Source organism: Triticum dicoccoides, chromosome 3B, assembly GCF_002162155.2.
Source record: "Triticum dicoccoides isolate Atlit2015 ecotype Zavitan chromosome 3B, WEW_v2.0, whole genome shotgun sequence".
NCBI lineage: Eukaryota > Viridiplantae > Streptophyta > Magnoliopsida > Poales > Poaceae > Triticum > Triticum dicoccoides.
Window position 1 is genome coordinate 540,099,284 of NC_041385.1, and position 12,291 is coordinate 540,111,574.

Genomic DNA, 12,291 nt, shown 5'->3' on the forward strand with positions numbered 1-12,291 from the left:
GTTTGAGCACATACTGAAAATGCCGCGTTGAAGCCTTTTATTCTCCTTCACGAAGTCATCTAGCTGAGCACGAACATCTTTTAATTCTATGCTAAGCCGAGTATTGGCATCCGGGAGATCATTTTTCTCCTGCATGGCCCATATAAGTGTACGCTCGCCAGCATCTTGACGCCTTTGAGCTCTCTGTTCATCCTCTTGTAGGATATCCGGATTCACTCCGGGATTATCTGCGGAATTTTTCATCATATCGCCAACGTGTCAACACCACTGGTATACGTGATTATCTTTTTTTCTCGATAGAGAGAAGTATTACCAGTTGAGGCCTTTTTGGATCCCTCTAGTTCGGCAGTTTTTGCCCTTAGCTGGGTTTGACACCTCCCAGCTCTTGAGATAGGAGGTTATTCTTCTCTGAAAGAACTTGTTCATACAATGATCCTTAAATCAGTTGTACCAACTATTTCAAGTCTCAGGGGCTACTGATATACATAATTATTGGATTTTACTTACCCGTATACCTTTCAAATACTGGTCTATGGCTCTAGCAAGCCCATCTCGAGCAGCTCAGATGTACGCATCACACGAGCTGAATGCATTGAAAGCTTCTTCGGAGAAACCAGGGTCGCGGAGTGCGGCTCGCCGACGCTGATGATTCATGGCGCTCTCTACTTCAGAGTTTGTAGCGGATATTCTATCCAAATCCTCTATACGAGGATTGTCCGGTGTCGCCCCCGTATTAACCTCCGCCCTCGAGGCTGGCTCTGGAACCCAGCTGGTGGAGGCATGGCAAGATGGATCCCCGGATATAGTCCGGTGGATGTTCTGCCTGCCAAGACACAAAGGACAGTGTCATACTTTAAGATGACTGTCGCGGAGCACGTTTAAAACCATACCTCTTTGATGATGGTTCAGCTGCATTTCTGCTCAATTTCCTTTTTGGAAGCCTACCCGGCGTAGGCACTCCCCGTTGGTGAGTTGCCTCGGGTGCGGCATGGCGCGCCGATCGCCTTCCCTTAAAAAACATAAGCAGTGTGTTGTGGGTAAGGCGGAAAGAGTGAATCCTTTTTGGAAATAAGTCCCCTATTCACTTACATGTGATACAGGGAGGAGGCTAGGATAGTCAGCAATGATGGCCACTTCGGTGCCGTCACAACTTGCCTGGTAGAACACCCCTTCAACAAGCTCCACAAATATATCCGGATCCACTTTGAATCCGGGGTCAAGGGCTCGGTTGCGGTCCTCTGGCTGTGGAGCCGGGCTATTGATCTCCTTGGTAAACTTCCGCCATTCCTATTATGGATGAGCGGAGTAAAAATTGATGCTAAAGGACCAGAGAACGGATAGAGTTGAGCAAGGGATAGCAACTCACCCAGCTGGGAGGGTTGTACATGGAAAATCTGTCCCGTGGCTTAATACAGACGAACTCCTCTTCTTCTCCTATGTATAACTCGGACAATATTTTCACCAGAGCATTGGTGGAGTCCGGGCCTTTCCTGCCGCAGCGGGTAGCGTCATCTTCACCATTGAAGTGACATGGGATGCCCTCGATACTGGAGTGGTTGTACCCCCCGCATTATGCATACGGCCATAACCTCGATTATTGTTAATCCGGATGTAGCAAGCGTTCATATCTTGCTCATCAATTGAGGGACCTCTCTGCTATCTTCCTCCTTGGGGCTCTGGGGATGCCAGTTGCAGCGCTTCACCAATGGAGTATTTGTGAACTCAGGAAGACCCATTCGAACTAGGTCAGGAAGGGAGACGTCCTCTATATAGAACCACTCGGAAGGCCATTCTTCGGATACCTTCTTCGGCGTGCCGGATAGGTATCCGGTCTCGGCGATGCACCATATCTCGGCTCCGCCAACTTGGAATATCGATCCCTCTTGATTACGAGGGACGAGGCAGAACGACCTCTTCCATAGCTCAAAATGAGCTTCGCAACCCAGAAATAACTCGCAAAGGGCGACATAGCCTGCGATATGCAAGATGGAGGCTGGGATGAAATTATGCAGCTGGAGGCCGTAGTACTCCAAGAGCCCGCGGAGGAATGGATGGATTGGAAATCCGATGCCCCTCAGTAGATAAAGGACAAGGCATACTCGCTCCCCCCAGATGGATTGGGGAAACTCTCCGCTTTCTCCCCGCCATCAAAAGTAGCTAATGCGGCTCGGACGGGGACTAGGTATGCAGGTGGGAGGAACCCCTGGGTTTGAAACTTCACTAATTGACCGTGGGATACGGTGCACCTCTCCCAATCACCCGTCTTGACACTGTGAGGGCGGGAGGAGGAGCTGCGGGGACCGGCCATGTTGGGATGGTTTTTTCGGGCACGCTCTGATGATTCGTCGCTTGGGGAAGATGATGTGGATTAGATCTGAAGATCCCCGTCTCTTTAAATAGACGATTTGCTTACATGGTTAGGGTGGCAAGTGTAAAAATGCCCCGACTCCTCACATTCGCTTGACACGTGGAAGTTGGAAATTATTGGAGTACAGAAGCCGATGAAGCGTAAACATTAAATAAGGAGCCGGGTACTGCTCTTTACAACATGTGCTTTGGAAGAATTCAGAGAAGGAACCCGCCTTGCAATGCCGAAAACAATCTGCGTGATGGACTCATCGACATTAAAGCCTGGTTCTGGGGCTACTCACGGAGTCCTGGATTAGGGGGTCCTCGAACAGCCGGACTATATGCTTTGGCCAGACTATTGTACTATGAAGATACAAGATAGAAGACCTCATCCCGTGTCCGGATGGGACTCTCCTTTGCATGGAAGGCAAGCTTGGCGATTCGGATATGTAGATTTCCTTCTCTATAACCGACTCTATGTAACCCTAGCCCCCTCCGGTGTCTATATAAACCGGAGGGTTTAGTCCGTAGGACAAGGACAATCATAATCATAGGCTAGCTCCTAGGGTTAGCCTCTACGATCTCGTGGTAGATCAACTCTTGTAATACTCATATCATCAAGATCAATCAAGCAGGAAGTAGGGTATTACCTCCATCGAGAGGGCCCGAACCTGTATAAACATCATGTCCCCCACCTCATGTTACCATTAGCCTTAGACGCACAGTTCGGGACCCCCTACCCGAGATCCCCCGGTTTTGACACCGACACCCGACGCGCCTAGGTGGGTTGACCCCACCTTGGTGGCCTCCTGCACTGCCTCTTCACCCTATAAATCCCCACATGTTCCAAAAACCCTTTGGGAGTCGATGAAACAAAATTCCAACCGCCGCAAGTTCCAGAACCATGAGATCCAATCTGGACACCATCACGGAGGAGTTCATCATCCTCATTGGTGCCTCTGCAATGATGTGTGAGTAGATCATTGTAGACCTATGGGTCTGTAGGCAGTAGCTAGATGGCCTCCTCTCTCTCTCTCTCTCTCTCTCTCTCTCTCTCTCTTTCGATTCTCAATACAATGGTCTCTTGGAGATCTATTTGATGTAACTCTTTTTGTGGTGTGTTTGTTGGCATCCGATGAACTTTGAGTTTATGATCAGATCTATTTTATCCATGAAAGTTATTTGAGTCTTCTTTTGATCTCTTATATGCATGATTATTTATAGCCTCGTATTTCTTCTTCGAATCTTTGGTTTAGTTAGGTCAACTAGATCGATTTTTCTTACCATGGGAAGAGGTGCTTTGTGATCGGTTCGGTCATGTGTGTTCTTTCCCGGTGACAGAAGGGGCGGCAAGACACGTATTGATCATTGCTATTAAGGATAACAAGATCGGGTCTATTCCTACATGAATAGATCTTGTCTACATCATGTCATCGTTCTTGTTGCATTACTCCGTTTCTCAATGAACTTAATACACTAGATGCATGCTGGATAGCGGTCGATGTGTGGAGTAATAGTAGTAGATGCAGGCCGGAGTCGAGCTACTAATCTTGGATGTGATGCCTATATATTGATCATTTCCTGGATATCGTCATGATTATTTGAAGTTCTATCAATTGCCCAATAGTAATTTGTTTACCCACGGTATGCCATTTTCTTGGGAGAAGCCACTAGTGAAATCTACGGCCCTCGGGTCTATTCTTCATCGTATTTGCTTTCGGTTCTATTATTTGCCACTTTTATTTTCAGATCTGTTATTCCAAAAACCCAAAAATACTTTGTTGCACTTTTTATTTGCATATTTTATTTCACGTTTTATCGACATCTATTTATCCAATCTATCACAATTTTTATCCCGTCAACTTGACAATTTATGGTGTCGTTACCCAAAAAGGGATTGACAACCCCTTTATAAGCGTCGGGTTGCAAGTATTTGTTCTTTGTGTGCATGTACCGTTTACATACTGTTGCTTCTCCTACTTAATTGATACCTTGGTTTCATAACTGGGGGAAATACCTACAGTAGTTGTGCTGCATCATCCCTTCCTCTTTGGGGAAATACCGATGTAGTTCAAGCAACATCATCCACCCTCAGTGCTGAGGGTTTGTACTAGTAGCTATGTGTTTGATCTCTCTCTCTCGTCTTCTTGTGAGCAGAACCATGGAGACATCAGGTGATTCTGATGAGCAGAACCATCATGACAAACAAACGGGTCAATACAATTCATAAAGTTGCAGTTTATTTGCTCTATTCAATAATGCTTTCAGTTCCAAATATTTAGTGAAAATTTTTAAGTGGATTCCCATGAGTGCGGTGGTGTATTATTCTGCAAAAAGTAGTCTTTGTCGCCTTTTAGTGTTTTCATTAATATCCATGGTCATATATGCTACCTGACAAGATGCAAGTTATCAACCACTTAGTTCTTATCTTTATTTCCATCACACTTTTGGACAATTAATTAGCTTTCGTTGCATCATGCTTTTGGATAATGAATAAAATGATGTACCGGTTTGGGTTACTTCTTCATCAACCTATGTTGCACTCGACATTCTTCTTTTGGATGACTTCTTCACCAACTTATTCTTCACTGGCTTTCAAGAAAAAAACTTATGCTCCACTCTACATTTATATCATGGAAAAACAGTTGTCTATAGTGACCTTGTATATAGTTGTTTTAGCGGGCATGTGTGATTGAATTTTTCTCTTTTTTACCCGTTGCAACACACGGGACCTTTTGCTAGTGCTTATAAGAAATAAGAAAATAAAAGCAGTTAGCCACCGCCCGACAGAATAGCTGGGTTGACCAGGAAAGAAAACCACTATGGAAAACACAAGATCCACCCCGAATCGTACGCAAAGATAAGAACCACGTTAAGAAAATTTTGGTCGACATTTTACAGCCACACGTGATTTCTACCCCGTAGCCAACTGAACTAATGCATGTCTTTGCACTTGATAGGCACCCTAGTCCCCATTGGCCAAGTGGCGAGACGTGGGGGTGAAAACCTCCCTAGATGTAGGGGTTTGCGTATGTATTTGATCTCTCTCTCTCTCTCGTCTTCTTGATTTAGCATGATCTTGATGTATCGCGAGCTTTGTTAATATAGTTGGATCATATGGTGTTTTCCCCTCTCTATCTTGTTGTGTTGAATTGAATTTTACCTTTGAGATTTCATTATTATTGGATTGAATATTTTTATAGATTTGAGAACACTTGATGTATGTCTTGGCACTCAACTCGTGGATTCCCAAAGTGACATTGGGGTAATATATGCATAGGGGTCGATGCATGTTTTCGTCTTTGTTTCTCCGGTAGAAATCTTGGGGCACTCTTTGAAGTTATTTGTGTTGGATTGAGTATTATGAATCTGAAGTTCTTTGATGTATACCATATAATCAACTCATGGATACTCGTGGTGACATTGGAGTATCTAGGTGACATTAGAGTTGGTTGATCTGTATCATATGGTGTTATTTTAGTATGAACTCGTGGGCTGTTTGTGACACTTATAGGAATAGCTCGATAGATCAATCAGAAAGGATAACTTTGAGGTGGTTTTGTACCCTACAAACAATTTCGTCTTATGTTCTCTGCTAGATAAGAACTTTGGAGTGATTGTTTATTGCACGTTGAGGGATTGCCATATGATCTAATTATGTTAGCACTGTTGAGAGATTGCACTAGCGAAAGTATGAACCCTAGGTCTTATTTTCAAGAATTGCAATACGGTTTGTGCTCGCTTATGTACTTGTTACCTTGCTGCTTTTTTATTGTTACTATTACAAAAATCAATATCTACTATCATTACTACACTTGTATCAGCATATCTTCACCGAACTAGTGCACCTATACAAATTACCATTGTATTTGGTGTGTTGGGACACAATATACTTTTTGTTATTTGGTTGCAGGGTTGTTTGAGAGAGACCATATTCATCCTACGCCTCCCATAGATTGATAAACCTTAGGTCATCCACTTGAGGGAAATTTGCTACTGTCCTATAAAACTCTGTGCTTGGAGGCCCAACACGAGTCTACAAGAACAAGTTGTGTAGTAGACATCAAGCAACAATGGAGTTTGGGGGGATAAGAGGTAGGTCTTCTTGGGAAGAGGACCCCCTATATATAATAGGAACAAATCAAACCATTTTCTATCCACAGCCCGCACACAAGCGGCACTACCGCTCCAAGGAGTGGTACTACCGCTCTGGCGGTAGTTCCTAGAGTACAGTGCATGGGCGAGACAACCCGAGGTGGTAGTTCCATCGCCCCAGTGATACTACCATTGGGGTTGTAGTACACATGACGTACTAGTAGTATTGCAGAGTACGGCGGTAGTAAAGCAGCAGCGGTACTTGATACATCTCCAATGTATCTATAATTTTTGCTTGTTCCATGTTGTTCTATTATCATTCTTGGATGTTTTACAATCATTTTATAGCAACTTTATATCATTTTTTGGGACCAACCTATTGACATAATGCCCAGTGCTAGTTATTGTTTTTGGTTGTTTTTTACTTCATAGAAAATCAATACCAAACTGAGTCCAAACACAACAAAACTTTTTGGAGATTTTTCCAGAAGACACTTGTTGGGCCAAAGAAGTACCAGAGGGGGCCTCCAAGGAGAGCATAACCCATTAGGTCATGCGTGGGGGCCCAGGCACGCCCATGTGTGTTGTGCCCACCTCGATGGCCTCCCGCACCGCCTCTTCTCCATATAACTCTCCAAATATTCCAGAAACCCTAGAGGAGTCTATGAAACACAATTCTAGCTGCCGCAAGTTCCCGAACCACCAGATCTAATCTAGACACCATCATAGAGGGGTTCATCATCCTCATTGGTGCCTCTCCGATGATGCGTGAGTAGTTCATCATAGACCTACGGGTCCGTAGGCAGTAGCTAGATGGCTTCCTCTCTCTCTCTTTTGATTCTCAATACAATGGTCTCTTGGAGATCTATTTGATGTAACTCTTTTGCGGTGTGTTTGTTGGGATCCTATGAACTTTGAGTTTCTGATCAGATCTTATATCCATGAATGTTAGTTGAGTCTTCTTTGATCTCTTATATGCATGATTATTTATAGCCTCGTATTTCTTCTTCGAATCTTTGGTTTAGTTAGGCCAACTACATCGATTTTTCTTGCCACAGGAAGAAGTGCTTTGTGATGGGTTTGATCTTGCGGTGCTCTTTCCCAATGACAGAAGGGGCAGCAAGACATGCATGTATCGTTGCTATTAAGGATAAAAAGATGGGGGCTATTCCTACATGAATAGATCTCGTCTACATCATGCCATCGTTCTTATTGCATTACTCCATTTCTCCATGAACTTAATACACTAATGCATGCTGGATAGCAGTCGATGTGTAGAGTAATAGTAGTAGATCCAGGCAGGAGTCGGTCTACTAATCTTGGACATGATGCCTATATATTGATCATTGTCTGGATATCATCATAATTATTTGAGGGTCTATGAATTGCCCAACTGTAATTTGTTTACCCGTCGTGTGATATTTCTTGAGAGAAGCCACTAGTGAAATTTGCGGCCCCCGGGTCTATTCTTCATCATATTTGCTTTTTGTTCTATTATTTGCCACTTTTATTTTCAGATCTATTATTCCAAAAACCTAAAAATACCTTGCTGCACTTTTTATTTGTATCTTTTATTTTATGTTTTATCGAGATCTATTTATCCAATCGATCATAAATTTATCCCGTCAACTTGACAATTTCTGGCATCGTTACCTGTAGAGGGATTGACAACCCCTCAGAAGCGTCGGGTTGCAGTATTTGCTCTTTGTGTGCAGGTGTCGTTTACATAGTTTTGCTTGGTTCTGCTAGTGGATTGATAACTTGGTTTCACAACTAAGGGAAATATCTACCGTAGTTGTGCTGCATCATCTCTTCCTCTTTGGGGAAATACCGACGTAGTTCAAGCAACATCAAAAGGAATTTTTGGTGCCGTTGCCGGGGAGACATCATCAACATCTTTCAGGTTCCTAATCACAAATCTCATCCCCTTGAAATTTACATCATTTTCCATTTGCCTCTCGTTTTCATCTCCAACGCTTCACAAAAAATTCCTGTTTTATTGGCCCTCTTTTTCGTTCGCTTTTTCTCGTCAGATTTGTCTTTGGTTGCGATCTTGTTTGCATGGTTACTATGTCTCAAAGAAAGTACTATGATATTCCTTACCCCAATATTTTTCTTGAGATTGAAAAAAGTACTAAGGAATATATGACTACACAATTTGAGCATAATAATTATTTTACCGAAGAACTTAAAGAACACTCTACCGTGCTAGATGCTATAACAAGACTACTTGATGATATTACTAAGATGTTTGTAATCTTCAATCAAAGTATGCTTTCGCCGAAAAAGTGCTAAGCCAATTTTTTTAAAGATAAAATTGATGATATTTAAGTGATTGGTGTTTATTCTATTAATTCCTTGTTTAGTAAAATTAAAATTGATAATAAATGGACTGAAGAAGAGTCAACTTTAGCTAGAAGGCGCCCCGATAATTCGGAGGGTGAAAATCTTGATTAGAATATTGATAAAAGTGGGTTTGGAGAGGTCAAAACTTTAACTAGTGATGTGCCCACTCTTTTTTATTACAAAGATTTTAGTTATGATAATTTCTCTTTGATTGATTGTATTTCTTTGTTGCAATCCATGATAAACTCACCTCATGCCTACGAACAAAATAAAGCTTTTACTAAACATATCGTAGATGACATGATGAAAGCTTTAGAAGAAAAGTTGCAATTAGAGATTTCAATTCGTAGAAAATTACATGATGAATGGGAACCTACTATAAAAGTCGAGATTAAAAATTATGAGTGTCTTGATTTATGTGACTTTGGTGCTAGTGTTTCCACAATTCCGAAATCTTTATGTGATGTGCTTGGTCTTACTGATATGGAAGAATGTTCTCCTAAATTACACTTGGCGGATTCTACTATTAAAAAGCCTTTGGGAAGAATTAACGATGTTCTTATTCTTGCAAATAGAAATTATGTGCCCATAGATTTTATTGGTCTTGATGTCGATTGCAATCCGTCTTGTCCGATTATACTTGGTAGACTGTTTTTGCACACTATTGGTGTCTAATTGTTATGAAACAAGGTAATATTAAGTTTCAATTTCCACTAAGGAAGGGGGTGGAACACTTCCCTAGAACAAGAATTAAGCCACCATATGAATCAATCATAGGCGCATCCTCTGGATCAAAATCTAAAGATGACAATACTTGAATCTCTGCATTATGCCTAGCTAGGGGCATAAAACGATAGCGCTTGTTGGGAGGCAACTCAATGAATAAATTTTATTTTTTGCCTTTTTCTTTCTGTTCTTGAGTGTTTGCACAATTATGCTTCTGTTATGATTATTCTCTTAATGTTTTAATTAGTGTTTGTGCCAAGTAAAGCCTTTGGGAGTATATTTGGTGATAGTCGATTTGATCTTGTTGGAAAACAAAAACTTTTGCATCTAGTAAAATATTTTTCAAAAATCACAGAAGTGATGAAATCTTATAAATTTTTACACAACATTTATATACAAATTTTCTACATATTCATATTTTTTCACAAATTTTGGAGTTACAGAAGTATACAAAGTTTTCAGATTGCTACAAACTATTCTGTTTTTGACAGATTCTGTTTTCTTTGCATTGTGTGCTTATCTTGATGAATCTATGGTTTGTATCGGCAGGTATGAGCCATGGTAAAGTTAGAATACAGTAAAGATAATGCAAAAATAAAATATGAATGGATTTTCAATGGTACTTACAGTGGTGATTTGCTTTTTTATACTAAAGGATCTCACGAAGGTTTTGTTGAGTTTTGTGTGATTGAAGTTTTCAAGTTTTGGGTGAGATCATGATGGATGAAGGAATAAGGAGTAAGAAGAGCCTAAGTTTGGGGATGCGCCATGGCACCCTGAGTTATTATCCAAATAGAAACAAGCAACTAAGCTTGGGGATGCCCCGGAAGGCATCCCCTCTTTCTTCTAACGACCAACGGTATTTTACTTGGAGATTCGTCACATATCATGAGTTTTGCTTGGAGCGTCTTGTATTATATGAGTCTTTACTTGTTTTGATTTTTAGTTTGCCGCATCTTTCCTTGCTGGACACACCTATTTGAGAAAAGCCATAATGATGCTATGATTTGTTAGAATTGCTTTGTGTGCAACCAAAGGTAATATCCAAGGAATATCCAAGCAACTAAGATTAGGGATGCCCCGGAAGGCATCCCCTCTTTCTTCTAACGACCATCGGTATTTTACTTGGAGCTATATTTTTATTCGTCACATATCATGAGTTTTGCTTAGAGCGTCTTGTATTTTATGAGACTTTGCTTGTTTTGCTTTTTAGTTTGTGTCATCTATCCTTGCTGGACACACCTATTTGAGAGAGCCAAATTTATTCTATGATTTGTTAGAATTGCTCTCTGTGCTTCACTTATTTATTTATTTTGAGCTATGGAATTGCTCGAGTGCTTCACTTATATCTTTTTGAGAATGATGTTCTTTAATATTTCTGAAGAAATCTCTCATGCTTCACTTAGATTTATTTTAGAGTTTGTAAATTTTTGAAGAAATTCTCACATTCTTCATTTATATTATTTTGATAGAAGAAATTTTTTAAGCTCATGTTCTTCACTTCGATTTGTTTGAGCTATCAAAAGCAACATATGAAATTAGTCCCAGACTGATAGATATTCAAGAAGGATATAATAAAAACTTTCATGAAGATAATTGGACAAAATAAACTTGAGTCCTTGTAATAGTTTTGCGATATGATGATAGTGGTATGTGAGTCATGTTAGTGAGTAATTATGCTTTAGTAAGAATATTGGTGTTAAGGTTTGTGATTCCCTATGAAAGCACAAAAGTCAATAGTTATGCAATGAAATTACATCCTACTTGTGGTGCATTATTCGGTGTTATTTATGCTTAATGCTCGCTTATGTGATTTTTCGTTTCTTGGTTGGTTGCTTCTCAATCTATTTGCTAGCCTCCACTTGTACTAAGTAGAAATACTACTTGTGCATCCAAAATCCATAAACCCGGTTTTTCCATGAGTCCACCATACCTACTTATATGCGGTATTCCCGTGCCGTTCTAAGAAAATTTGTATGTGCCATCTCTAATTTTCAAAATAAATTTCCCTTTTGTGTGCTCGTACCACTCATGAAACAGCAGGTGTTGGTACATTTTCCATGCTAGATGTGTTATTCTCAAGATGAGTGTTTATTCACTTGTCATTGCACGAGAGTGCGGCGGTAATAGGGATGCCCAATCCCAAAATGAAAACATAAATTTACTTTATGTTGTCAAAGAATAAATTCCTTGGAAAGTGTTGGTATGGACGACACCCGTGGATACGGCTAGTCATGGAACGTCGAAGTATTCCTTTTCCAAATATTTTAAAATAATGAGAGAAGATAATATGACTTCTTCAAAGTCAGAAGAAAAATATTGGAAATTGAATTTCGAAATTTTGGAGAGTTTATTTGATTTTATTCGCTAGTCTATTTATTAGTTGGGAAAATTTTGTTTTTGCCACTCTAGATTTTGCCAACTTTCCTTATGCCACTCTAGATTTTGACATTTCACTTTTGCCACTCTTTGTTTTTGACAATTATCACAATTGCCATTTTGTGGCAAAAGCAAAATAATTTTATTTCATTTTTGCCACTCTTAACTTTTGATAATTACCACAATTACCACTATGAATATTTTGCTTTTGCCACGGTAATGGCAATAGTGATAATTGTCAAAAACTAAGAGTGGCAAAAGTGAAATGTCAAAATCTAGAGTGGCATAAGGAAAATTGGCAAAATCTAGAGTGGCAAAAACAAAATTTTCCCTTATTAGTCAGCTGAGTAATTAGTATTGTAATGTTTGTTTTTAGTTTAGGCGTTTAGGCCCAGA